The following is a 26053-nucleotide window of genomic DNA, read 5'->3' as shown; positions in this document are numbered from 1 at the left end:
TTGTGCCAATCAAATCACGGGCTTTTAACAGGCCAAAATTGTCTCGGTCCTAGTTTGGCCCTATCAGATTATCGGCTGCGAGCATGCCGGGTGCAAACCGGGCCATAGTTAGGCCCAACTATATGACGGGCTTTTAATAGGCCAAAATAAATATAGGGCTGAAATGTTAAACGAGCCTTTAACAGGCCGAAACTAATATCAGGCCAAATTACTAAATGGGCCTTTAGCAAGTGGGTCCAAAAGTATAGCATCCTCTAGATGGGCCGAATTTGATATGGGCCATAATTTAGCCCAAAGCCTCTTAAAGGGCTGGACCTGATCTGGGCCGTAATTTGGCCCAAAACATGGGAGGCTTTTAACAGGCCGGATCTCATACGGGCCATTATTAGGACCGGAACGTGGCAGGCTACTATTGGACTGGATCAAATATGGGTCGGCATTTGGCCCAAAACATGGCAGTCAGTTAATGGGTCGGCCTACTAGTGTCCTCAAAATCTTGTGGGCCTTTAGCTGGGTTGGCCCATTATGGTCGGCGAAATCTCGTGGGCCTTTAGCTGGGCCGGCCCATTATGGTTCACAAAATCTTGTGGGCCTTTACCTGAGCCAACCCATTATGGCCTACAAAATCTTGTGGGCCTTTAGCTGGGCCGCCCCATTATGGACTGCAAAATCTTGTGGGCCTTTAGCTGGTCAGCCCATTAAGGTCCGCAAAATCTCGTGGGCCTTTAGCTGGGCCGGCCCATTATGGTCCGCAAAATCTTGTGGGCCTTTAGTTGGACCGACCCATTTAAACTTTATGGGCCACTTTTGGGCCGGTCCATGTGTCAACGTATCATAGGAGCATCTCACCCATTGGATGAGTGACACCTGTGCCAACGTGGATCTGGCACGTGCTTCCTACAGCCAATGATGATTTTACACGTGGAAAATCCCCATTGGTCCGGGCTGTTAACGGGTTATCGGATCCAAAACTGGACCTGATAGCTTAACGGCGTTCCGTTACGGAGGATGCCAGGTGTCGGTCACCCTTGATGAAAGCACTTCTCTGACACACGATTTATTATCATGGAGGTGGACACTTCCACGATGATAATTTTGGTAATTTCATGGAACACTTCTATGACAACACAGGTATGACTATCTTGATTCTGTCATAAAATCGTCATGGATGTACATGCATGACAGAAAATGTGACCTACTGTGACAAACATGTATCATCACGGAAATGTATTTTTTTTGTAGTGGGGTGTAGGTGTTCTAGCATTACTCTTATGAACCACACTTGAAGCTTTAGCATGATCCTTTATTCTAACAGGGAAAGGTGGTTTCTCAATATAAGCGGTAGGAACAATAGGATCAACATTATAAGTGATAGTCTTTTCTTCAACTTTAATAGGTTCTACTACTTTTACTTCTAGCAATTTGAGCCGCGTAGGATACCCTCTAAGAATTTGTCACGCAGGATACCCTCTAAGAATTTGTCGTGGTGGGTATGCTTCTTGCAATGGTGGGGCGCGATCGAAAGGTTGAAGAGACACAAGGGTTAAATGTCCGCTATAATAAATGGGGCTCGGCCGGCCTATAATCGTCACGTCTTGTCACGGTGTTCATAGTGGAGGATTCCAGTGCACGCTTGACAACACCGCGCTGCACGCGTTTTGTTTGACCACGCGTGGGCTCGAAGAGGTGCCAAATGTATCGTCGGTGAGACTGTTCCCGTGCTACCGCGCAGTTTACCGCGCAAGCTTCCCGCCCGGCTAGTTTGGCCACGCATCGCCTAGAAGAGGGACAAGTCGTGGGCGTTTATTGGCAAAAGGCTTTGTAAAAACAAAGTGTGTGGAATGACTTCCGTCATAAGTTTACCTGTGGGTGATGAGGTCAAACTTACACAGAAGGGTGATGATGGACACTCGAGTGCGATAATTAATTATGCACTCTACAGGGTAGAAAGTTGAAGAAACCAACTATGTGCAATAATATTGAAGATCGCAGTCGAGTTAGCTATATAGATCGTGTGCTATGAGATCGACAAGGTAAACAGATTCAAGAATGGTTAATAAAATCCAAGTCCATTGCATATTAAGGTCAAGATAGTGCTACCAATATATGAATCTCATACGACGTCATTTCAATGATTGTACCACGAAAGCTCGAAATATTACAAGTTTCAAATTCCAGAGTTATATGGCTCAAATTCGAAGATTACAAGGTTCAAATTGATATTAGAAATGAAATTCAGCTCATCAACTGCAAACGCTCACGCAGAGCCGCTGAACATGGATATCAGAGAGGTTCAAACTAATATTGCCACTTCTAAGTCTTGTTTCGAAACCTCACAATTTTGCAAAGGTGTCAGCCACTAAGAAGTCATGTATGGGGTTGACATTATGACATCCGATTACTCTGTCATCTGAAATTCCAAAATGAAATTCAACATTTTTGGAGCCTATTCCATTCTGCCGCAGCCGCCGGCGCTGATCAACAAACCATTCATTTTTGTGAAATAAATGTAGGGAAACCTCATTACCTTCAGCACCCTCGCTCTAACAACAAAGAACCTAGCGAATATATTCTCCGGTAAGGTCCCTCGATAGGAGTTCAAAGTAATTTATGAGAGATTCCGAGCTAGGCATTCGACGTGATTGTTATATTGTATCACATTATCCACCAGTGGGCCTAATCTTATCTACAAAAGAAGAAAACATGTTAGTGCCTACATGCAGTTTTGAACACTACTGCAGGCCTCTTTGGTTTGTAGGATTTGTAAAATGAACTATCATGCCATCTTCGACCCGACATGATTAACATGGACATTTGATTACAATCTAGAAAAATGTAGCCTTCTTCACAAGAGGTTGGAGTGGATGAAAAGTTCCCTAAGAAAACTAGTACAGATGAATCCAAAGGACAAATGCTTTTGGATTGTAACCATATGGACCAAGCAACCAATATGGGGGGGGGGACATGTATGTACTAAAATCCTCCAAAAATCCTTCAGAAATTGTAGTACATTGTCATTATAAACTTGGGAAAAGGTGTCACAAATTTAACTCCCTTATGGTTAACATTTAATGGGAAAGGAACATCACCTCAATATACAGCCTCTACGGGCACGGAAAACATCTTAGGAAATTGACAACTTGCTCTAGGTTGGAGCCAATAGATTCTAGTGCCAAGACCTTCACTGTGTGTAGCTTCGGGGTCAAGCTTGTCGGAATCATTTTCTGGATGTCGGGGCCAAGACCTTTGCATACATCTTCAAAATTAGAAATAATGTTAATTTCTATAAGGAGAAGTAGAAGGCGGCTGTTGTACCTGAACAGGTATGGATCCAATAACAAGTTTGGAGTATTTGTCAGATGATTAGCCCACCATTGTCAATTTCGGCGCAGAAATGACATTGAATCTTGTTGGACCTTCTTGACTAACCACAAGTAATCTCTCAAGTGAAGGTGTGTCCTCAATGACCATACCATGGTGCACATCTTGTAATGTCTTCTTGCCGCACCTACAACACACATAAATAGTCCGGAGAGTCATGGAGGTGATATGGAAGCTACTCAACCCATTGATTGCCTAAAGACGAAGGAACTCGAGTGCAGTATAGCCACGGAGCAGGCGCTCCATGTCACCGTTTGGGAGGCAGACAACGATGAGCTCCAGGTGCCGGTGTCAAAACCGGCGGATCTCGGGTAGGGGGTCCCGATCTGTGCGTCTTAGGCTGATGGTAACAGGAAGCAAGGGACACAATGTTTACCCAGGTTCGGCCCCTCTCAATGGAGGTAAAACCTACTTCCTGCTTGATTAATATTGAAGATATGAGTAGTACAAGAGTAGATCTACCACGAGATCATAGAGGCTAAACCCTAAGAGCTAGCCAATGATGGTATGATTGTAATTGTGATCGGCCTTCTAAGGGCCATCCTCTCTGGTTTATATAGACACCGGAGGGGGCTAGGGTTTACATGGAGTCGGTTACAAGGAAGGAAACATAATATCCGGATCGCCAAGCTTGTCTTCCACGCAAGGAGATTCCCATCTGGACACGAGCCGAAGTCTTGAGTCTTGTATCTTCACGCTTCAATAGTCCGGACGATGTATACAGTCCGGTTGTCCGGATACCCCCTAATCCAGGACTCCCTCAGTAGCCCCTAAACTAGGCTTCAATGACGATGAGTCCGGCGTGCAGTCTTGTCTTCGGCATTGCAAGGCGGGTTCCTTCTCCGAATACTCCAAGGTTATTTGCCGAACACGTAGACCGTGTCCGGATCTGCAAGATGATCTTCACACACCATTGTAGGGAACATAGCGTAAATCTGTTCTACTGGCAATCTTCATACGTCGTGCCCTTGCATCGTGGCCTGGTCCGACACGAACCGGCATTTCCTGCCCCACCTCGACTCGTGTTGCGAGGCGGCTTCATTGGCACGTCCTGCCAAAGCAGAGATCGTGTTCCTCTTATTACGGGATCTTTCATCAATATGGGTGTGTGTGACCCCACGGCGACCGTTGTTATGACTCTGTGTATTTTAGATAAGTCTCAGGCGGTCATGCTGAGGACTCTTGATATTCATCCCCTTTATAAAGGGGCCGAGGCCTACGCCTCTTTTCCACCTCTCCTGCTCCTTCTCGCACCTCGAGCTCCAACACTCAAAACCTAAGCTCCAACCCCCCAGATCCTCCAGTATGTCCGGATCCGACGCAAAAGGCCGATGGGTGGCCTCCTCGATCCAAGAGGAGGATATCGCTAAGCTTAGGGAGGTCGGATACCTGACCATCGATATCCAGCACAGGCTTCCTGCTCCAGGGCAAGTTATCCCCACGTCGGAGCCCAACGAGAGTGTCGTGTTTGTCCCTCACTTCCTCCGAGGCCTAGGCCTCACCCTCGACCCCTTTGTGAGGGGGCTCATGTTCTGCTATGGCTTGGATTTCCATGATCTGGCTCCAGATGTCGTCCTCCATATCTCGTCGTTCATTATTGTATGTGAGGCTTTTCTCCACGTCAACCCACACTTCGGCTTATGGCTCAAGACCTTCAATGTGAAGCCGAAGATGATCGAGGGGCGACATGCGGAGTGCGGAGTTGCTATAATAAGCAAGAACACTGATGCCCCATGGCCAGAGGGTTCTTTTCTGGAAGTATCCGATGTATGGCAACGGAGGTGGTTTTATGTCACAGCTCCCAGAGGCACAAAGTGGGTAGCCGCCCCTGAGTTCCGCTCAGGCCCTCCGTCGCAGTTAGCGTCTTGGACCAACGTAGGATAGAATTATGGGCCTGCTGGCGATGTACCAGAACTGCAGAATCATATCCGGGAGCTTATTGAGAGGGACATAAATCTTGTCAGTATAATGCAAGTGATGCTAATCCGAGGGATGTTGCCGTGAAAATGTCGGCCTCTCTGGATGTGGGAGTTTAATCCGAAGGCTCCACGGACTATTAAGCACTTCTTCGGCCTGAAGCTTGAAGGAATGTGTAAATTATTCTTTGGACCACAAGTAATGTGTCCGGACACCATCGAGGATGTGGGTCTAAGCTGCAATCGCCTAGATGCCCAAGTAAGTAGCCTTAAAGCCAGGTACTTCATTTATATTTATCATAACTATTATTCTGAAAATCCCTCCGTGGCCAGGAATGGCTCAACAAGGCGGAGAGAATCAGGTGTCCGGCGCCACTTCCTGAAGGATCGCTCGGTCCAACCATTGCCAAGATGCTTGGCCGGGTGCTCAGCAAAATCCCCTCAGGGAAAGGCGAAGGAAAGGGAAGTGAAGCCGAACTTCACACACTACGCATCTAGACCGGGGAATCACTACCTCTCCTATGAAGGATGGTCAGGAGGAGGAGCTTAAAGTCTCCTCCCCACGCGGGAAGAAGAGGGCAGCCTCCGAAGACTTGGAGGCGGAGGCGCCCAAGCAAGGGAAGAAGGTATCACCAGGGGGCTCTGCCGCGACGGGCACCCTCACCGCATCGTGCCCACCAACGTGCCAGCCCTCCACCGAGCCGTAAGTTATTCATTAATTCGAAGGTATGGTGTTACTCCGAGATTCATAATCGGAACTTCGTCTTTTGTAGTCCGGCGAGCAGCTCTTCTCGATAGAGTTTGTCTTTGGGGGACCTTCGTCCGAAGATGATGGAGAGTGAGACTCCACCCACCTCTCCACCTCATGAAGCGGGCAACACGGAGGTGTCATCACGGAGGAGTCCGGATTTTCCAAAGCCGGAAGCGAACATGTCAGTCACCCTGAGCTCCTAGCGTTTGGCTCCCACGGGGGGCGATGAGAAGGGTCCAGCACAGTTCGATGTCCGGCCGGATGTACTGACAGGCCTTCTGGAGCAAGTCACGCTCTCGGAGGAGCACCGCTCTTTAATGAGCAAGGTTCTCACAAAGATTTCATCCGCTACCACCGGGTTGAATGAGGCATTTACAAGCCTGCTCAAAGGCTTTGAGGTATGTAGTGAAAAATGCACTATTTTTTGGTTATGAAGCACGCGCTAGGTGTGCTCCCTATGGATAGTAGCCCCTGAGACTCTAGTTGCCCGCCATACGCGGCAAACGGGGGATCATATAGTAATGGTTGCGCTGTACATGTGCGCAGTTATATAAGGATCCGACAGCCGACCAGTCTGTTGAAGTTGCCGAACTAAGGAGGCAGATTGGATCTATTGATGCTAATATCACGCTGGTGAACAAACGGCTAGAGGAGTCACAGGGTGCGTGCTCTGCTTCCCTTATTGTGTTGTATAGGAAAATGTGAAAATGACATAATGTTAATGCCCTATGTATGCACTGCAGATGGTGCTGTTGCCATGGAGGCCCTAAGGGCAGAGCTTGCTTAGGCCAAGGAACAAGCTCGGGCTAGCAATGCGGCTGCCCTAAAGGCGGTCGAAGAGTTGAGAGCCGAACTGGCTGCTCATCGCGAAGCGAGGAAAAGATAGCCGAAATGGCTGAAGAGTTGAAAAATGCCGCTGACCGGTATGTGCTCCTTGAAAAGGAGAATAAGGCTAGTTCGGCCGAGCTGGACAAGGCACTTAATGCCGCCAAGGGGATGCGGACCGAGATCCGGGGTATGCGGGAGGAGCTCCAACAGGCCGACAAAATCATGGCTGGGGGCTCCTACCTACCGCGGACGAAGTTTTTGGATCCAAAGTATGCTCCCCTAGCTGGGCGATGGAGTCCTACAGACGCATATGCGGACTTGATGAATAGTACAGCTGACGCTACCAAGTTCTTCGAGGATCAAGGTGAGAAGGAAGTGGAGAAGCTTTTCTGGTCGCAATTCAATGCTCCCACTCGCCCGCTGCCGTTAAAGAAGAAGGTGGCTGATGTGGCGGAGCTCCATAGGTTGTCCGGGCCTGTAATGCGGTCTTTAATAGACCATCTTTGGCCGACGGGGCCCAAGCCGGACAGTTCCTTGGGCCGTGTCTTGGATTGACGCCATGAGGAGGTCGGCATGCATAGAGGGTCCATGGATGGCTCTTGCCTGCGTAAAAGCCTTTTGGACGGATATGGAGGCCATCATTATAGCAACCCAGGATCCGGCGGCCGGCCAATATCTGGCTAAGCACTACCACGCGCAGGTCACCGAAGGTGCCCGCCTAATAGAGGCGCATTTCTCAAAGAATGTCCTCTTCGACTGAGAGGTCGAATCATTGTAAAGAACAATGTTCATTTTGATTATGAGGCTATATTTATACTTTTTGCCCGAAAATATGATTGTGTCCCCTTGTACGGCCGTTTTTATATGTATAAGTAGTCCGAAAGATAGCAGTCGTTGGCTTCAGCCCCCACGCATACAATGCGGGGGTGTTCGCAAAAAATATGCTTAATCGCACTTGATCCAACGTCTTGGTCCATTAAGGAGGTGATCGTACGTCGAACTAGGCAACCGGACTATATAGTTGTAACACTTTCGCTTAGCCATGGGGGTCTAATGGTGGGGCTACTATGTAGCTCTTGGTACATTCGCATGAATCCGAATACGGGCACGTATGTATGTGGCTGGAAAATGGCCCTTCGTTAATGCAGAGGAATCCTTAAAGATTCTGGTGAGTCTTCGAGTGGTTGAACAGTCTCACGCTATATCATGACAGTCAGTTTTCGGCTTTCTCTACTGAGGCGCTCATCCGGAATAACCAGGGCACAATCGCAGTTGTTCTCCTTTGGCCTGCCTTACCCGATAATAACGGAACATAAGGCGACAAACCCAGGAGCCAGGCAAACCCAACATTTGACCAAAGACATGATTCAGAGCTGATGCATATAAGGCCAAACTCGTGACGCCGAACACTCCCGAAGGTATTCGGTCTTTGTGAAAGAAAAAAGGCTGACGAAAGCCTGCTATAAACCCTAAGGTTCCAGGCACGTGCGATGAATCTGTCGTGGCGAAATGGCAATAACGGCAGTATCCTTTGTGGGTATGGAACCCATGGGATGGTTAAACAACAAGAGGCAGTAGAAAATTTACACAGGGGCTTAATCTAAAAAGAAACCTGTTGAACAGGGCCCTGCTGCACGCCTGCGCCTTTGTCTCCGTTGTGTCGTATCCTGGAAGGGTATCACGCAGACGTTGTCTGTGAAAAAAGAAATCTCGTAGGACAGTACAACATAAGTAAGCGATGGATAGTAAAAGTGTTAGATACTGGTCTACCAATAAGGTTGAGCCAAGTGTGGGGCTGTATGAAATATTTGTATCCCCTGGTTTCCGCTATGGGAGTACATATACGGTGCCCTGGTTGAATTTTATCCGGGCTACCGGACTCGTCTAACCGTGTCTGTGGTTTTAATGACCAGTCATGTTTATGATATTTCAAGGCTGCTTACAGTCCGACCGCCAGGGCCGTCGCGTGCTCCTTTGCGCGTGAAGAGTGCTCTGTGATTCCACTAACGGTGATGACACCACGTGGACCGGGCATCTTAAGTGTAAGGCAGGCATAGTGCGGCAATGCGTTGAAGCGGGCGAGGGCCATTCTTCCAAGCAATGCATGATAGCCGCTTTGGAAGGGGGCGATGGTGAAGAGTAGTTCTTCTCTTCTAGAGTTGCCTGGGGAGCCGAATGTTACTTCCAGCACGATGGAGCCCCTGCCATAGGCTTCAACGCCTGGTATCACCCCTTCAAAGGTGGTGTTGCTTTGGCTAATCCTGGATGGGTTTATCCCCATTCAGCGGACAGTGTCCTCGTATACTAAATTGAGACTACTGCTGCCGTCCATGAGGACACGGGTGAGGCGGTATCCGTCGATTATTGGGTCAAGCACCAAGGCATGTGATCTTCCGCCCGAATACTAGTTCACCCGTCCATGTGATCGAAAGTGATCGGACGAGACATCCAGTAGTCAGATGTGGGTATGGTGGACTCGACATCATGCGCGTCTCTAAGCGCGCGTTCTTGCCTTCTCGTGAATGTGGGAGTCGCGTGGATCATGTTTACTGTTTTAACTTCTGGCGGGAATTTTTCTGTCCCCCAGTGTTCGGCTGGCGAGGTTCATCCTCGTCTTCACTTGGTGGTTCCCTCCCTTTGTGTTCGGCATTTACTTTGCCGGCTTGCTTGAAGACCCAGCACTCTCTATGGGTGTGGTTCGCAGGTTTCTCCGAGGTACCATGAATTTGGCATAGTCTGTCCAGGACTCTGTTCAGACCGGATGGTCCCTCTTTACTGCCTTTAAATGGCTTCTTTTGCTGAGAGCCCCTGAATCCGGCATTAACCGTTGTGTTATCCGGGCTTTCTTCCTTGTTTTCGTGTTTGTGTTTATTACGCCGTGGCTTCCCGTTGCCATCCCTTATTTCGGATGTGCTGGGGTCGCTGGTGCCTTTACAGGCTAACCAGGTATCTTCTCCCGCGCATAAGCAGGTCATAAGGCTAGTTAAGGCTGCCATTGTCCTTGGCTTTTCTTGGCCGAGGTGTCTGGCGAGCCATTCGTCACAGATGCTGTGTTTGAATGCCGCTAAGGCTTCGGCGTCCGGACAATCGACAATTTGATTCTTTTTAGTGAGGAATCTGTTCCAAAGCTTGCGGGCGGACTCTCCGGGTTGTTAGATTATGTGACTTAGGTCGTCTGCATCCGGAGGCCGGACATAAGTCCCTTGAAAGTTGGCCCTGAAAGCGTCCTCGAGTTCCTCCCAACTATCAATTGAGTTTTCAGGGAGGCTTTTCAACTAGTGTCGAGCTGGTCCCTTCAACTTGAGGGGAAGGTATTTGATGGCGTGGAGATCATCCCCACGAGCCATGTGAATATGCAGGATAAAATCCTCGATCCAGACCCCTGTGTCTGTCGTTCCGTCATATGCCTCTATGTTCACAGGTTTAAAGCCTTGTGGGAATTCATGGTCCAGTACTTCTTCGATGAAGCACAGGGGGTGAGCAGCCCCTCTGTATCTGGACGCGTTGTGGCATGTAGTCAGCTATTGTTGTGTCCGGTGCTTATTTCGAACTGGTATTTGTCTTGTGTTTGTGTTTGGGTGACCATAATCCCTCGCCGGGGTGTGTCCTTTAGATCCGTAGATGGACCTGGCTGCACCGACCTTCTTATCCAGCTTCTCACGTAGATCGTGGGTGGTGCCAGTAGCCGCTCTGTTGTGGTTGTTAAGCAGTACGTCTGGTCTCCTGGTTGTATTATTCTTTGGTGGAACGGCCTCGTTGTCGAATTCTGGCAGTAGCTTGTGTTTTGGATAGCTCTTTGTATGGCGATCGTCGCCATATCTTTCTTTAGTGTCTAGCACTTTATTCCATCTGCGACTGAGCTTTTCCTGTGCGGCTTTGAGCCATTGCTTCTGCTTCTTTAGACCTCTTGTTGTGGCCATAAGCTTTCGGTTGAGGTTGTCTCGTTCCAATCGTTCGTCCAGGGTGATGAATGCATCGTCGTCCGGACTGTGTTCCTGTTCTAGGGCGGTTTCATGAGCTCGTCCCTCCGGGTCATTGTGATCAGATATTTGCTCCGAACTTGGTTTGGTGTGACCTGGTTCCTCCTGCTCCATCGCTGGGTCCGTGTGGTCATTACTGCCTTCTGGTATGTCGACCCTTCTTGCGCTTTTGTCGCTATTTTTGCTGTTGCCGGATTTTGAGCGACGTCTGCGCCGCCGTTTTGGCTTTTTTCCGGGTGTTTTATCCTCCGGACTTTTGCCGTCGTCCTTCTTGGGTGTATCCACCATGTATATATCGTGTGACAAAGTAGTAGTCCCGCGCCCTAGAGATTCTGGAGCTTCTCCTGCATCATCGTCCATACCGTCGATGCCTTCGGAGTTGAAGTCAAGGACGTCGGCTAAATCGTCGATCGTGGCAATGAAGTGGGTGGTGGGTGGGCAACGAATTCCTTCGTTGCCTGCTTCCCACTTAGGCCGGACATGGTTCAGCCTAGAGCCTCCTGACAAAGAGAGAGACTTTAATGAGTTCAGCATGTCGCCAAAGGGCGAGTGCTGGAAGATGTCTGCAGCGGTAAACTCCATTACCGGAGCACAACCTGGTTTGACTGGCTCGAAGGTATGCGGACCGGAACCAACAACCGGATATGAGTCCGGGGGCCCAGGGCTACAGGCCTCCGCAGAGGTGAGACCTGTGTTCGGCTCCACCGCCGATGAGTATGCGGCCTGCGGGGCAGGGTCTACCCCTCCCTCCTTAGGCAACGCAACCTGTTCCAGATTTAGATCTGGGGCTACTGCTGGGGTGATATCCCGAGCATGGTCCGACAGCAGGTCTAGGCCGTGCTCGTCGCGACTGTCCGACGCTCCTGGCATAGGGCCAAATCCGTCAAAGATCAAGTCTCCGCGAATATCCGCCGTGTAGTTCAAGTTTCCAAACCTAATCTGGTGGCCAGGGGCATAGCTGTCGATCTGCTCTAGATGGCCAAGCGAATTGCCCCGCAGTGAGAAGCCGCCGGACACAAAGATCTGTCCGGGGAGAAAAGTCTCACCCTGGACCATGTTGTTGATGATTGAAGACGCCATCAAGCCTCAAAGCGACGACACAGAGGAACTCTCAATGAAAGCACCAATGTCGGTGTCAAAACCGGCGGATCTCGGGTAGGGGGTCCCGATCTGTGCGTCTTAGGCTGATGGTAACAGGAAGCAAGGGACACAATGTTTACCCAGGTTCGGGCCCTCTCGATGGCGGTAAAACCCAACTTCCTGCTTGATTAATATTGAAGATATGAGTAGTACAAGAGTAGATCTACCACGAGATCGTAAAGGCTAAACCCTAACAGCTAGCCTATGATGGTATGATTGTAATTGTGATCGGCCTTCTAACGGCAATCCTCTCCGGTTTATATAGACATCGGAGAGGGCTAGGGTTTACATGGAGTCGGTTACAAGGAAGGAAACATAATATCAGGATCGCCAAACTTGTCTTCCACGCAAAGGAGAGTCCCATCCGGACACGAGCCGAAGTCTTGAGTCTTGTATCTTCACGCTTCAATAGTCCGGACGATGTATACAGTCCGGCTGTCCCGATACCCCCTAATCCAGGACTCCCTCACCAGGTGCTTCAGTCGTTGTAGAATAAGAGCGGGCGCATCATCAAGGGGGGTGGCAGTTCCTGAACTTGGTGACATGCAACATGGGCGCGAGGTGGAGCATGGACGTTGGCAGCAAGCGCATATGCCCATCATCAAAAGTGAGCTCCTCGAGCTGATCTAGGGCAGGGGGTCAGAACCAGTCATCAAGCTTGGCTCGGTCCTTGCCGTTGGGATGGAACTTGCCTAATCTAAGGCCTCTGGTTGGGCCAGGGTGACTGCTGAAGATCTTGGAGAACGCATCCAAGCTTTTGCGATAGCCATGGCAGAGCTCGTGGGTGTCGATGAGGTCGAGAGGGGTGGAGTTCCATAGGGGGCGCCACCATCGGGAAAGGACGGTTGTCCGCTCCCCATATTTGATTGGGAGGAGGGAGATGATGACTGTCAACATATCATCGGAGAGGCTGCTGATGAAGTCTAGGCCTGCTAGAGTCGCTTGCGGTTCTTTCTCGCCCCGCCTCTGCTTATTGGCAATCCCGTTCTCCACCTCCGGAGTCTCCTTGTCAGCGGTGCTTTCTGATAGAAGTGAGAGTACAGGGATATTTAGTTAAAACAGGGCAATACAAAAGTGTATTGGTAACTAGAAGTTAGTAGGTAGGAATATAGTAAGAAAATGGAATAACAATTGGTTGCTTAAATACTACACAATTCATTTGATATTGCTGGGTAAGTGAACATATGGATACTTGAAAAGAAAACTTACTTCAAACAAAGTCTGGACGGATGATATTGTCGGGGAAGTTAGCATATATCTCATGACCAGGCTCTTGTATGTGCAGTGCAATTGTAGTGCCAGCTTTCAGTACATAAAATTAGAAATTTCTTTCCAAAGGCCAGTGCCAAAATAGGAGTCACCACGTTCATGAAGTCTTACAGTAGCAACGACTATAAATCCATGGTTTGTGATCAGTATCACATCCCTGCAGTCTTGATTTATGTAAAGGGAAAGATTGTGCACTACAGATTTTGTTGCATAGCAAGGGATGCACTGCAGAAAATGGTAGGATCGCTAAAGAAAATATGGTAACATGCAAATATGGGCCCGAATTGAAAGAAATGTACAGCAGTTGAAATCGAAGGACAAAAATCTATAATTAAATAAATATGGTAAACAGGATGTCACCGAAATATGAGAGTAATCAAAAGAATAATACATCATTAATTTGCCTAATATAGAAAGAAGAGGGGGGGAATCCCCTTTGATGTATATGGTGCATGTGGCACTTTTTATCCAAATGTAGCAATATTTAGTATATATTCAGGAAAGTAGGCCATGCCAACCGATTTAGGGTGAGATTGAACATACCACACGCATCCTCAAGTCATCTGGTACGGTGAGATGGGACTCCATGGATGTCTGGCAGAGGCCGCAAAGTCCTGATGTGTCCGCGCACTGTACACTCTATGAATGAAAGAAACCCCTCAAATCAGCTCGAATAAAAATGAATTCACGTCGATTTTGGTCGGGTGATTAAAGGAGGCAGATGAACTGGCATAAGAGATGAGATAATATCTCATTAAATTAGTTACCTTGTTGTCCATGAGAAAAAAACCTCAGTACGGCGGATTCCCCAACCGGGCAAAGCTGGGTCAACCGCGAGTAGCGTCGAGAAAGTCGATGGCGATAGGCGGCGGCAAGAGGAAGTGGCGAAATGTGGTGGGGTTTGCCACGCAGCCTAGCAGCGGCGGCAGGAGTCGAGCTAAGTCGTTGCCGCCACGATAAGTGGTGCCATGCATAGATGCAGAGGAGCTTGTGCAGGTGTGAATGGGGACCGGAGGGGGTGGCGGGTGAGGTGAGGGTTTTTGTGACATGGCAATGGTGAGGGTTTTCTTTTCTATTTTCTGAATTGGGTGGTGAGGGTTTTCTGTCCCACAAAGAGTTTCGGAGGCAACAGTTTGCTAGAGCCAACCGTGTGTGATTGATGTAACAGGAAAAATGAAAGTCATTCCACACGGTTCCAATTTTCAGAACCGTGAGTGATTGACGTACTACCTCCATCCTAGTTTATTGGTCCCCTTTGTAATTTGTACCAAATTTTGACAAATATTTAACTAAAAAATGTTTATGCATGTCACCAAAAGTTATATCACTGAACACTATGTTCAAATACGCATCCAATGATATAATTTTTGCTAACCTACACTAACATTTTGTGAGTTAAATCTGTCAAAATTTAACACGAATTACAAAGGGGACCAATAAACCAGGACGGAGGTAGATTCCATCAATCGAAGTGATTGCATCCATATCCCACATTTATACATAAGTAAACATAGATTAAACATACTCAGACATAGATAATAAGCGTACACAAGCATAGTTCAACCGTCATTAAGACACTACATAATCATACATAGTTCGATCCCACATCTCATCTCATCCGCCGGCACGATCCTAAAGCTTCTCCAGGTACTCGGTGGACGTGTTGTGTGCCACCCTGCGAGAATACTTTTGCTTAAAGGAGCCAACGGCCCATCCTCTTGCATGCGCCAGAACACTTTGATACGCGTCATGAAGCTTGTGGTTGCAAAATGGGCATTGCTAGCCACTGTCCCAGGTCCTAATACGCCTGTTATGCATTCTCGCATAAAGCTCCCTCAGGATTTGCCTCTTGTACCTCCTCTAGCCATCTTCATCCTCACTGTCCATCAGACAGCACCTATACAAATAGTAAAAAAATGTGGCATGAAAGTAATGTTTACAAACTAATCTCTAGCGAATATTGGGCAGTTGCCAAAATTTGGCATCACATCAATGTTTACATGCCGTGAAGTAGGATTAGGAATTTATGGCTATTTTTTATACATATACAGAGATTATGGTTCGATTTTCAAGCACAGTAGTCTATGTACAGACCAATCTTGAAGAAAATAATGGCACAAACATATATGTAGGTCATTCAAAATCAATTGTCAAGTCCTGGCTAGGAATTATTAACACGAACAATAACCCTAGTTGGATTACTAGCAGAAATCATTTGCACAGATGAAACAACTAATCACTTATCACTTGTACCATTCAAACAATAAATACACTACATGGATCTAATGAAACTTACTCAGATTTCATGGATTGAGAGAACATAACCATGGGGTTTCTATTCCAAAAAGGGGGAGGCGGGAGTAACCAGAGAAACCCTAGGATATATTTGGTATAGATGACTAACTAGTTGTCGTGGTCATCGGAGTCGTCGCCGGGGTCGTCGCCCAAGTCGTCACCGGAGTCATTGTGGACCTCCGCCTCCGGCTATGGAAACTCAACACCGTCGACGACGTCAGGGTGCAGCAATACCTCGCCGGCGGTGACGGGAACCTCTGTCTCCATCCCCACGCCATGCTACGGTGCTTCAGCTGCCCCATCGTCGCCACTCCCTCCGATGGGGCGCTTCGGCGGCATCCTCATACACTTATGACTTTGAGGACTAAGAGCGGCGGCGAGGATGCAAGCGGAGAGAGAGGATTGTGTGTGTGGCAAGGATGGGGGGTGCGGCCACTCGGGCGCGCCATTAATATGGAGTAGTGGGAGAGAGGCGGGCGGCAGTCAAAACGCTGCCTCGCCTCCCGGTGAGCCTGCGCACTAGACTGCTGGCATGCCTACTATCATTTCACACAGCTACTCGCACGCCTCCCGATGACACTGCGCAGCAAGCATACCTCTCGTCAATTCACACACTTGCACGCGCGCCTCCCGGTCTGCCTTGCCTCCCGTCAACTCACGCCTGCTCGCATTACACACGAGTCTCGTGGCCGCTGATGACCCACAAGTATAGGGGATCTATCATAGTCCTTTCGATATGTAAGAGTGTCGAACCCAACGAGGAGCATAAGGAAATGATAAGCAGTTTCCAGTAAGGTATTTCCTACAAGCCCTGAAATTGTAGGTAATAGATAGTTTTGTGATAAGATAATTTGTAACGGGTAACAAGCAATGAAAGTAAATAAGGTGCAGCAAGGTGGCCCAATCCTTTTTGTAGCAAAGGACAAGCATGGTAATTTATTATAATGAGAAAAGCGCTCCCGAGGACACATGGAAATTGTTATCAAGCTAGTTTCATCACGCTCATATGATTCGCATTCGGTACTTTGATAATTTGATATGTGGGTGGACCGGTGCTTGGGTACTGCCCTTACTTGGACAAGCATCCCACTTATGATTAACTCCTATTGCAAGAATCTGCAACTACAAAATAAGTATTACGGTAAACCTAACCATAGCATGAAACATATGGATCCAAATCAGCACCTTACGAAGCAACGCATAAACTAGGGTTTAAGCTTCTCTCACTCTAGCAACCCATCATCTACTTATTACTTCCCAATGCCTTCCTCTAGGCCCAAATAATGGTGAAGTGTCATGTAGTCGACGTTCACATAACACCACTAGAGGAGAGACAACATACATCTCATCAAAATAACGAACGAATACCAAATTCACATGACTACTAATAGCAAGACTTCACCCTTGTCCTCAGGAACAAACGGAACTACTCACAAAGCATATTCATGTTCATAATCAGAGGAGTATTAATATGCATAAAGGATCTGAACATATGATCTTCCACCAAGTAAACCAATTAGCATCAACTACAAGGAGTAATCAACACTACTAGCAACCCATAGGTACCAATTTGTGGTTTTGGATACAAGATTGGATACAAGAGATGAACTAGAGTTTGAGAGGAGATGGTGCTGGTGAAGATGTTGATGGAGATTGACCCCCTCCCGATAAGAGGATCGTTGGTGATGATGATGGTGATGATTTCCCCCTCCCGGAGGGAAGTTTCCTCGGCAGAACAGTTTTGCCAGAGCCCTAGATTGGTTCCGCCAAGGTTCCGCCTAAAGGCGGCGGAGTTTCATCTCGCGAGCTTCCTTATTATTTTTTCCAGGATAAAAGACCTCATATAGCAGTAGATGGGCACCTGAGGGCCACCAGGGGGCCAGGAGACAGGGGGCACGCCTAGTAGGGGGGGCGCCCCCACCCTCCTGGCCAGGGTGTGGGCCCCCTCAGGTACTTTCTTTGCTCATAATTTCTTACTAAATCCAAAAGTAACTTTCGTGGAGTTATGGGACTTTTGGAGCTGTGCAGAATAGGTTTCCAATATTTGCTCCTTTTCCAGCCAGAATCCCAGCTGTCGGCATTCTCCCTCTTCATGGTAAACCTTGTAAAATAAGAGAGAATAGCCATAAGTATAGTGACATAACGTGAAATAACAGCCCATAATGCAATAAATATTGATATAAAAGCATGATGCAAAATGGACATATCAGCCGCACGTATATTGGTTTTCTATTTGGATGATTAATGCTGCTGCTTTATTGCTTAACGCTCACGGTTTGAACAAATAATCCATTTGGGATATTGGTTTCCAATTATTAATAATCTCCCGTTTGTAAGAAGATAAAGATTACATCAAAACTGGTCTCAAATTTGACAAAAAAAGTACAGTGCCACTTTGTATTGGTGTCCATATGACAACACGATAAGTTTCACGAATTTCAAATAAGTTTTGTATGTACTAGAATTTAAAAATCAAGATTCTCTATGTTTGAAACTTCTTGCACGGGGAGTAAACATGTACCCAGTGAGACACATGTGTTTTTGCAATCCATTTGGGTGCGCTGTCACGTGTGCATGTAGCTCAAATTTGATTTTTCCACATTATACCCCTAGAAAATCAATCAATGTACTAAAACGTCTTGATGATCTCTTTTTTAAAAAATTAAAATGTCCCTCCTTTAGTAACATATGTTCATCGCAGGATAATTTAACATGCATCATAGTTGTGGTGGATTCTCGGTGTGTGTGTGTGTGTGTGTGTGTGTGTGTGCACGCGCACGCATGCACGCGCGCGTCTGGGGGTGGTGGGTGGCTCGCAGTACACTACGAGTCGTGAACCACCATGTGGGTTGGCCGTTTTGTGAAGCAGGTGCCACATCAGAATCGTGAATTCGTTATTTAAAACATTACACAACCCTTTTATACATACATGTTTTGGCCACATGTAGTAGATGGTTGTCCTAAATGACACGCGATACTCCTGTGTGACGCTTTTTGTGGGCCCATGAGGTTGTCGTACATCACTTTGACGAACAGCCGACAGTGAGGTTAATTTGACCAGCAAGGTAGAATCTTATTTGTCTGTGTTATGGTGGGAATATATATATATAGTATGTGTCGAAGAGGTGGGAGGGGACTAGCATATATACTATACGTACAGGTCTGTGAACAAGTACACCTCACTCAATGTCGGGACTTTTCGGTTTTCGAGGCATGTGCCACATCAAAGTTGTGAAATTGGCTATTCAAACATCACACAACACCTCTTTGGGACACATGCATGCAGGCGGTGGTTATCCTAGGACACTCATGTGTGACGCTTCCATCTGTGGGCCCATGAGGCCATCATCGATGCATGCATCACTTTGACCTACATCGAGAGAGGTTAATCAATTTCCCCATCAAGGAGGATTCTTTTTGGGTTGTATTATGGTAGGAGCATATAGTATGCGTCCAAGAGGGGGAAGGGGACCATCATATGTAGTACGCTTGATGAACCTTGCTCTATGTGGGGACTTTACGGTTTTCAAGGCATGTGCCAAATCAAAGTTGTGCATTTTGGTTATTCAACATATGTTTGGCCCAATGCAAAGCGATGGTGGTTGTCCTCTCGCACCCACTTAAGAGGTTATCAGCAAGATCGATGCTTTCCATATGTGGGCCCGCTTGGTCCATCACTACTTTGCCTGACAATGAGAGAGGTTAATTTGACTTAGGAGGGGATTATTTTTTGTTTGTAATACGGTATATATATAGGTCATGCTCTAGGATGACATGATACAGTTTGAGCACACACATGCATGTGTATGCATGAATCCCTCCCATCAAGTCGAAGTGGCTAGTACCACGACACGTCATGAACTGATCTCGCTCTCTATGGGGACTACATGATTTTCGACGCACGCGCCACATCAATGTTGTGAAATGGTATTCAAACATGCATGCACGCATCACCTCCATACATATGCATGTAGTGGTTGTCTTCGAACGGTACACTCCCTCGAATGGTTATCGGCGACAAGCCTATATATTTGTGGGCCCGCGTGGACATCCATGATCACCTTGACTGACAACAAGATAGGTTACCATGGCGGATTCTTCCATTGGTTCGTGTTATCGTAGTATAGGTCATGGTGAGATTCAGACCTATTTAAGTTTGAGTGCATACTATGCACGCATGCATGCATGAATCCCGTTCATCGACTGGAATTGTGGTGTGACATACATATGCATCATCAACTAACCCTCACTTAGTGTGGGGATTTATGGTTTGAAAGCACGGTGCCACATCAAAGTAGTTCCATTGTGTATTCAAACACACCTCTCTGTACATATGTTTGGGCCACACGCAGGCAGTGGTTGCCTTCGGGGACTAACTACTTGCGTGATTATTGGTGAGCTAGCCCATCTTCGGGGTCGCATGGACGACCATCACTTTGACCAACAACAAGAGAGAGGTTGTACGACCAAGATGGATTATTCTTGGTCCGTTTTATGATCCATCTTGGTGAGATGCCTCTCTGACCACCGACTGAAAGTGGGTGTGTGGGGGGGGGGGCTGCTACTTCGCACTTTGCTAGGTGAACCTCTACGGGGGGCATGCATTCATAGCTTAGGATTCCCTTCATGCTGACACGAGGTGGGGGCAAGCAATACCGTGCACTTTGCGGGATAGGTGCCACATCAAAGTTGCATTTGGTATTTGAACATAAAACCACCCTTTTCATAAATATATTTGGTCCACATGCAAGTGTGTTCATGTTCTGACCCTCCCCGCGTAATTTTTCGCCAAATTTATGAACATTAGACAAGTCGGATGATGCAACAGACACACGGTTCACTCACACTAACCATGTGCCATGTCGGTGCCCCTATCACGCACATCGGCACAGCACATTGGGCTCCACGGGCTTCCCCTCTCAAAAATATCTACCTCCCTACGGCTTTTTTCTGTTTGATAACACACGATTATTATGTTTCGACCGTGTGTGATGTTTCTTGTTCCCGCTCCCGCCTGCATCCCTCGAAAATATCTGCCTGCCTTGAGGGTTTTTCTGTTTCATAACACACAGTTGTTATCTCTGAACCGTGTGCGGTGCACCATCATCCAAATTTTCAATAGCCCTGGCATTTCACTCCCGCGTTTGACTCCCGTGTAGTAAAATTCTCAGTAGCCGCATCATTTCCTCAAACACACCCCCCCTCACACACACACACAGACACACACACACACACACACACACACCCTCGCTCGAAACCCTAGCAAGGTCACCGCCGCCGCAAGGCCTCCATTGTCAACATCTGCCGGTTTGCCCGTGTAGCTTACCCACCGATCTCCATCCCCAGGCTTCCCTAAGTTTCTTAGATGACGCCTGCCAAACGCCCCCTTTCCCACAGATCCCCATCCCCCGCTCTAGAGCGTCGCAACCTAAGCCCGGCTATGCTTCCCGTGGAGCTAGAGGAGCGACTGGCCCGAAAGAGGTGTATCACGATCTCTTTGCCCGACGTCGCCGAGGAAGCTGACGACCATTACTGGCCGCAGGCACTCAGTCAGCAGGCTAGAGTATTGATGTCTACTATGCAACCTTCTTCTTTTAGACTCGTGTTGGGCCTCCAAGCGCAGAGTTTGGTAGGACAGTAGCAATTTTCCCTCAAGTGGATGACCTCGGGTTTATCAATCCGTGGGAGGCATCGGATGAAGATGGTCTCTCTCAAACAACCCTGCAACCAAATAACAAAGAATCTCTTGTGTTCCCAACACACCCAATACAATGGCAAATTGTATAGGTCACTAGCTCTGCAAAGAGATGGTGATACAAGTACAATATGGATGGTAGATATAGGTTTTTGTAATATGAAAATATAAAAACAGCAAGGTAGGAAGTAACAAAAGTGAGTGAAAACGGTATTGCAATGCTTCGAAACAAGGCCTAGGGTTCATACTTTCACTAGTGCAAGTTCTCTCAACAATGATAACATAATTGGATCATATAACAATCCCTCAACGTGCAACAAAGAGTCACTCCAAAGTCAATAATAGTGGAGAACAAACGAAGAGATTATTGTAGGGTACGAAACAACCTCAAAGTTATTCTTTTTGATCAATCTATTGGGCTATTCCTATAAGTGTCACAAACAGCCCTAGAGTGTGTACTAAAATAAGTCCTTAATACACACATCAGCCAAAAGCCTAATGTCACCTAGATACTCCAATGTCACCACAAGTATCCGCGGGTTTGATTATACGATATGCATCACATAATCTCATATTCATCTATTCAAACAAACACAAAGAACTTCAAAGAGTTCCCCTAAGTTTCTACCGGAGAGTCAAGACAAAAACGTGTGCCAACCCCTATGCATAAGTTCCCAAGGTCACAGAACCCGCAAGTTGATCACCAAAACATACATCAAGTGGATCACATGAATATCCCATTGTCACCACAGATAAGCACATGCAAGACATACATCAAGTGTTCTCAAATCCTTAAAGACTCAATCCGATAAGATAACTTCAAAGGTAAAACTCAATCCGTTACAAGAAGGTAGAGGGGGCGAAACATCATAATTAATATCCAACTATAGTAGCAAATCTCGTGGTACATCAAGATGGTGCCGAATCAAGAACACGAGAGAGAGAGAGAGAGAGAGATCAAACACATAGCTACTGGTACATACCCTCAGCCTCGAGGGTGAACTAGTCCCTCCTCATCATGGAGAGCGCCAGAATGATGAAGATGGCCACCGGTGATGGATTCCCCCTCCGGCAGGGTGCCGGAACAGGATCCCGATTGGGTTTTCGTGGCCATAGAGGCTTGCGGCAGCGGAACTTCCGATCTAGGTTTATTTCTAGGGTTTTCTATATATAAGAGGTGTTGGCGTCGGGGGCAAGTCAGGGGGGTCCACGAGGCAGCCACAAGGTAGGGGGCGCGCCCTCCACCCTTGTGGTGGCTGATGTCTGCTAGAACTACGTCGGTAATTTCCCAAAGAGGAAGGGATGATGCAGTATAGTGAAAGTAGATATTTCCCTCGACAATGTGACCAAGGTTATTGAGTCAGTAGGAGAACCTCCTCACACCACGTAAACACCACCTGCAAACAAATAACAAATATTTGCAACCCGACGTGTTAAAGGGGTTGTCAATCCCTTTCGGGTACGACGCCTCAAGATAGGCAAACAACGTGAGGTAAAAGTGGTAGATAGGATAAATAGACTGCAGAACAAATAAATTGCAGCAAGGTATTTTTGTATTTTTGGTTTAATAGATCTGAAAATAAATGCAAGGGAAAATAGATCGCAAAGGCAAGTATGATGAAAAGTGACCCGGGGACCGTAGGTTTCACTAGTGGCTTCTCTCGAGAAAAATAGCAAACGATGGGAAAACAATTATTGTTGGGCAATTGATAGAACTTCGAATAATCATGACGATATCCAAGCAATGATCATTGTATAGGCATCACGTCCAATATTAGTAGACCGACTTCTTGCATGCATCTACTACTATTACTCCACACATCGACCGCTATCCAGTATGCATCTAGTGTACTAAGTTCATGAGAAAATGGAGTAATGCAATAAGAATGATGACATGATGTAGACGAGATTCATTTATCTATTGCGAAGATATAGATCCCACCTTGTTATCCTTAGTAGCAATGATACATACGTGTCGGTTCCCCTTCTGTCACTGGGATCAAGCACCGTAAGATCGAACCCACTACAAAGCACCTCTTCCCATTGCAAGATAAATAGATCAAGTTGGCCAAACAAAACCCAAATATCGGAAAAGAAATACGAGGCTATAAGCAATCATGCATATAAGAGATCAAAGAAGACTCAAATAAATTTCTTGGATAAAAACATAGATCTGATCATAAACTCAAAGTTCACCGGATCTCAACAAACACACCACCAAAAGACTTACATCAAATGGATCTCCAAGAGACCATTGTATTGATAATCAAGAGAGAGAGAGAGAGAGAGAGGAAGCCATCTAGCTACTAACTACGGGCCCGTAGTTCTACAAAGAACTACTCATGTATCATAGGAGAGGCACCAATGGAAGTGGTGAACCTCTCCATGACGGTGTCTAGATTGGATCTCGTGGTTCTGGACTCTTCGGTGGCTGAAGTTGATTTTTGTTGACTCCCCTAGGGTTTCTGGAATATTGTGGTATTTATAGAGCGAAGAGGCAGTTCAGGGGGCACCCGAGGTGAGCGGCACCCACCAGGGCACGCCTGGGCCTTCTGGCGCACCCTGGTGGGTGATGCTCCCCTCGAGCAGCGCCCCAGGTGCTTCCTTAGACAATTGGATTTCTTCTGGCCCAAAAAAATCCTCCAAGAGTTTCATTGCGTTTGGACTCCGTTTGATATTGATTTCCTGCGATGTAAAAAACATGCAGAAAACAACAACTGGCATTGGGCACTATGTCAATAGGTTAGTACCAAAAAATGATATAAAATGACTATAAAATGATTATAAAACATCCAAGAATGATAATATAACAGCATGGAACAATCAAAAATGATAGATACATTGGAGACGCATCAGCATCCCCAAGCTTAATTCCTGCTTGTCCTCGAGTAGGTAAATGATAAAAACTGAATTTTTGATGTGGAATGTTGCCTAACATGTTCATCACATTTCTTTTCTTTATAGCATTGACATATGGACTTTTATATGATTCAAAGCAAAGTTTTCACATGAAGACTTTAATATTCAAGCATACCAACAAGCAACCATGTCTCTCAAAATATCAACACTAAAGCAAGTTATCCCTAGCCCATCATGCTCAATCATTGATCCATTCATGAAAAACACTCCAATATTAGCTACACCCAATGCTCAAATACAATCGTAGTGCCCCTTAGTTGGTGCTTTATAAGAGAAGATGGAGACTCAAATTCAAAATAAAAATTGCATAAGTAAAAGAAAGGCCCTTCGCGGAGGGAAGTAGGGATTTGTAGAGGTGTCAGAGCTCAAAGCTTAAATTGAGAGATAAAAAATTATTTTTGAGAGGCATACTTTTCCCACCAACTAAAATGACTTGGAGCATCCCAACACTTTCCATGCTAGATACATCATAGGCGGTTCCCAAACCGAAAATAAAGTTTATTCCTTTTTCCACCATAACTTTCACTTTCCATGGCTAACCATATCCACGGGTGCCCTCCATACCAATATTTTCCAAGGAATTTATTATTTAACAACATAAAGTAAATTCATTATTCATCGTGAGAATAACACATCTAGCATGGAAAATATTGGCTACCCTTTACCGCTTCGCGAGTAGTAGAGCACACAAAAGAGACATTTATTTTGAACATTAGAGATGGCACATGCAAATTTGCTTAGAACGGCATGGAAATACCGCATATAGGTAGGTATAGTGGACTCATAAGGCAAAATTGGTTTAAAGGGTTTTGGATGCACAAGTAGTGATCATACTTAGTGCAAAATGAAGGCTAGCAAAACGATTTGAGAAGCGACCAACCAAGAAACAAAAAATCTTGTACCCAAGCATTAAGCATAAGTAACACCAAATAAATGCACCACAAGTAGGATATAAATTTCATTTCACAACTATTGACTTTAGTGCTTGCATAGGGAATCACAAACCTTAACATAAATATTCTTACTAAAGCACAATTACTCATCAACATGACTCACATATCATATTGTCATATCTCACAATCATTACTAAGAATCAAGTTTATTTTGTCCAATTATCTTCATGAAAGTTTTTATTATATCCTCCATGAATATCTATCACTTTCGGACTTATGTTGCTTTTGATAAGCTCAAACAAATATAGGTGAAGATCATGAGCATAATTTTTTTTCTTTCTCTGAAAATAATCTAAGTGAAGCAAGAGAGAATTTCCTAAAATTTACTAACTCCCAAATAAATCTAAGTGAAGCATGAGAGCATTTCTTCAAAAATAACAAAGCACACTGTGCTCAAAAAGATATAAGTGAAGTACTAGAGCAAGTCCATGGCTCTAAAAATTTAAGTGAAGCATAGGAGCAAGCATAGCATAATTTTTGGCTCTATCAAAAGGGTGTGTCCATCAAGGATTCAACATTTAAAACACAAAGCAAAACAAGCAAAGACTCATATCATACAAGACGCTCCAAGCAAAACTCATATCATGTGACGAATAAAAATATAGTTTCAAGTAAAATACCGATGGTTGTTAGAAGAAAGTGGGGATGCCACTCGGGGGCATCCCCAAGCTTAGTTGCTTGCTACTTCGTTGAATATTATCTTGGGGTGCCTAGGGAATCCCAAGCTTAGCCTTTTGCTTATCCTTATTCCTTCATCCATCGTAAGATAACCCAAAACTTGAAAACTTCAATCACACAAAACTCAAACAAAACCTTCGTGAGATCCGTTGGTATAAGAAACCAAACCACTACTATAAGTACTGTAGAAAACCTATTCTTAGTTTTTTGCATTATATCTACTGTATTTCAACTTTTCTATGGCAAAA

This window comes from Triticum aestivum, chromosome 7B (genome assembly GCF_018294505.1).
Source record: "Triticum aestivum cultivar Chinese Spring chromosome 7B, IWGSC CS RefSeq v2.1, whole genome shotgun sequence".
Taxonomy (NCBI): Eukaryota; Viridiplantae; Streptophyta; class Magnoliopsida; order Poales; family Poaceae; genus Triticum; species Triticum aestivum.
Note: the sequence above shows the minus strand (reverse complement) of the source record.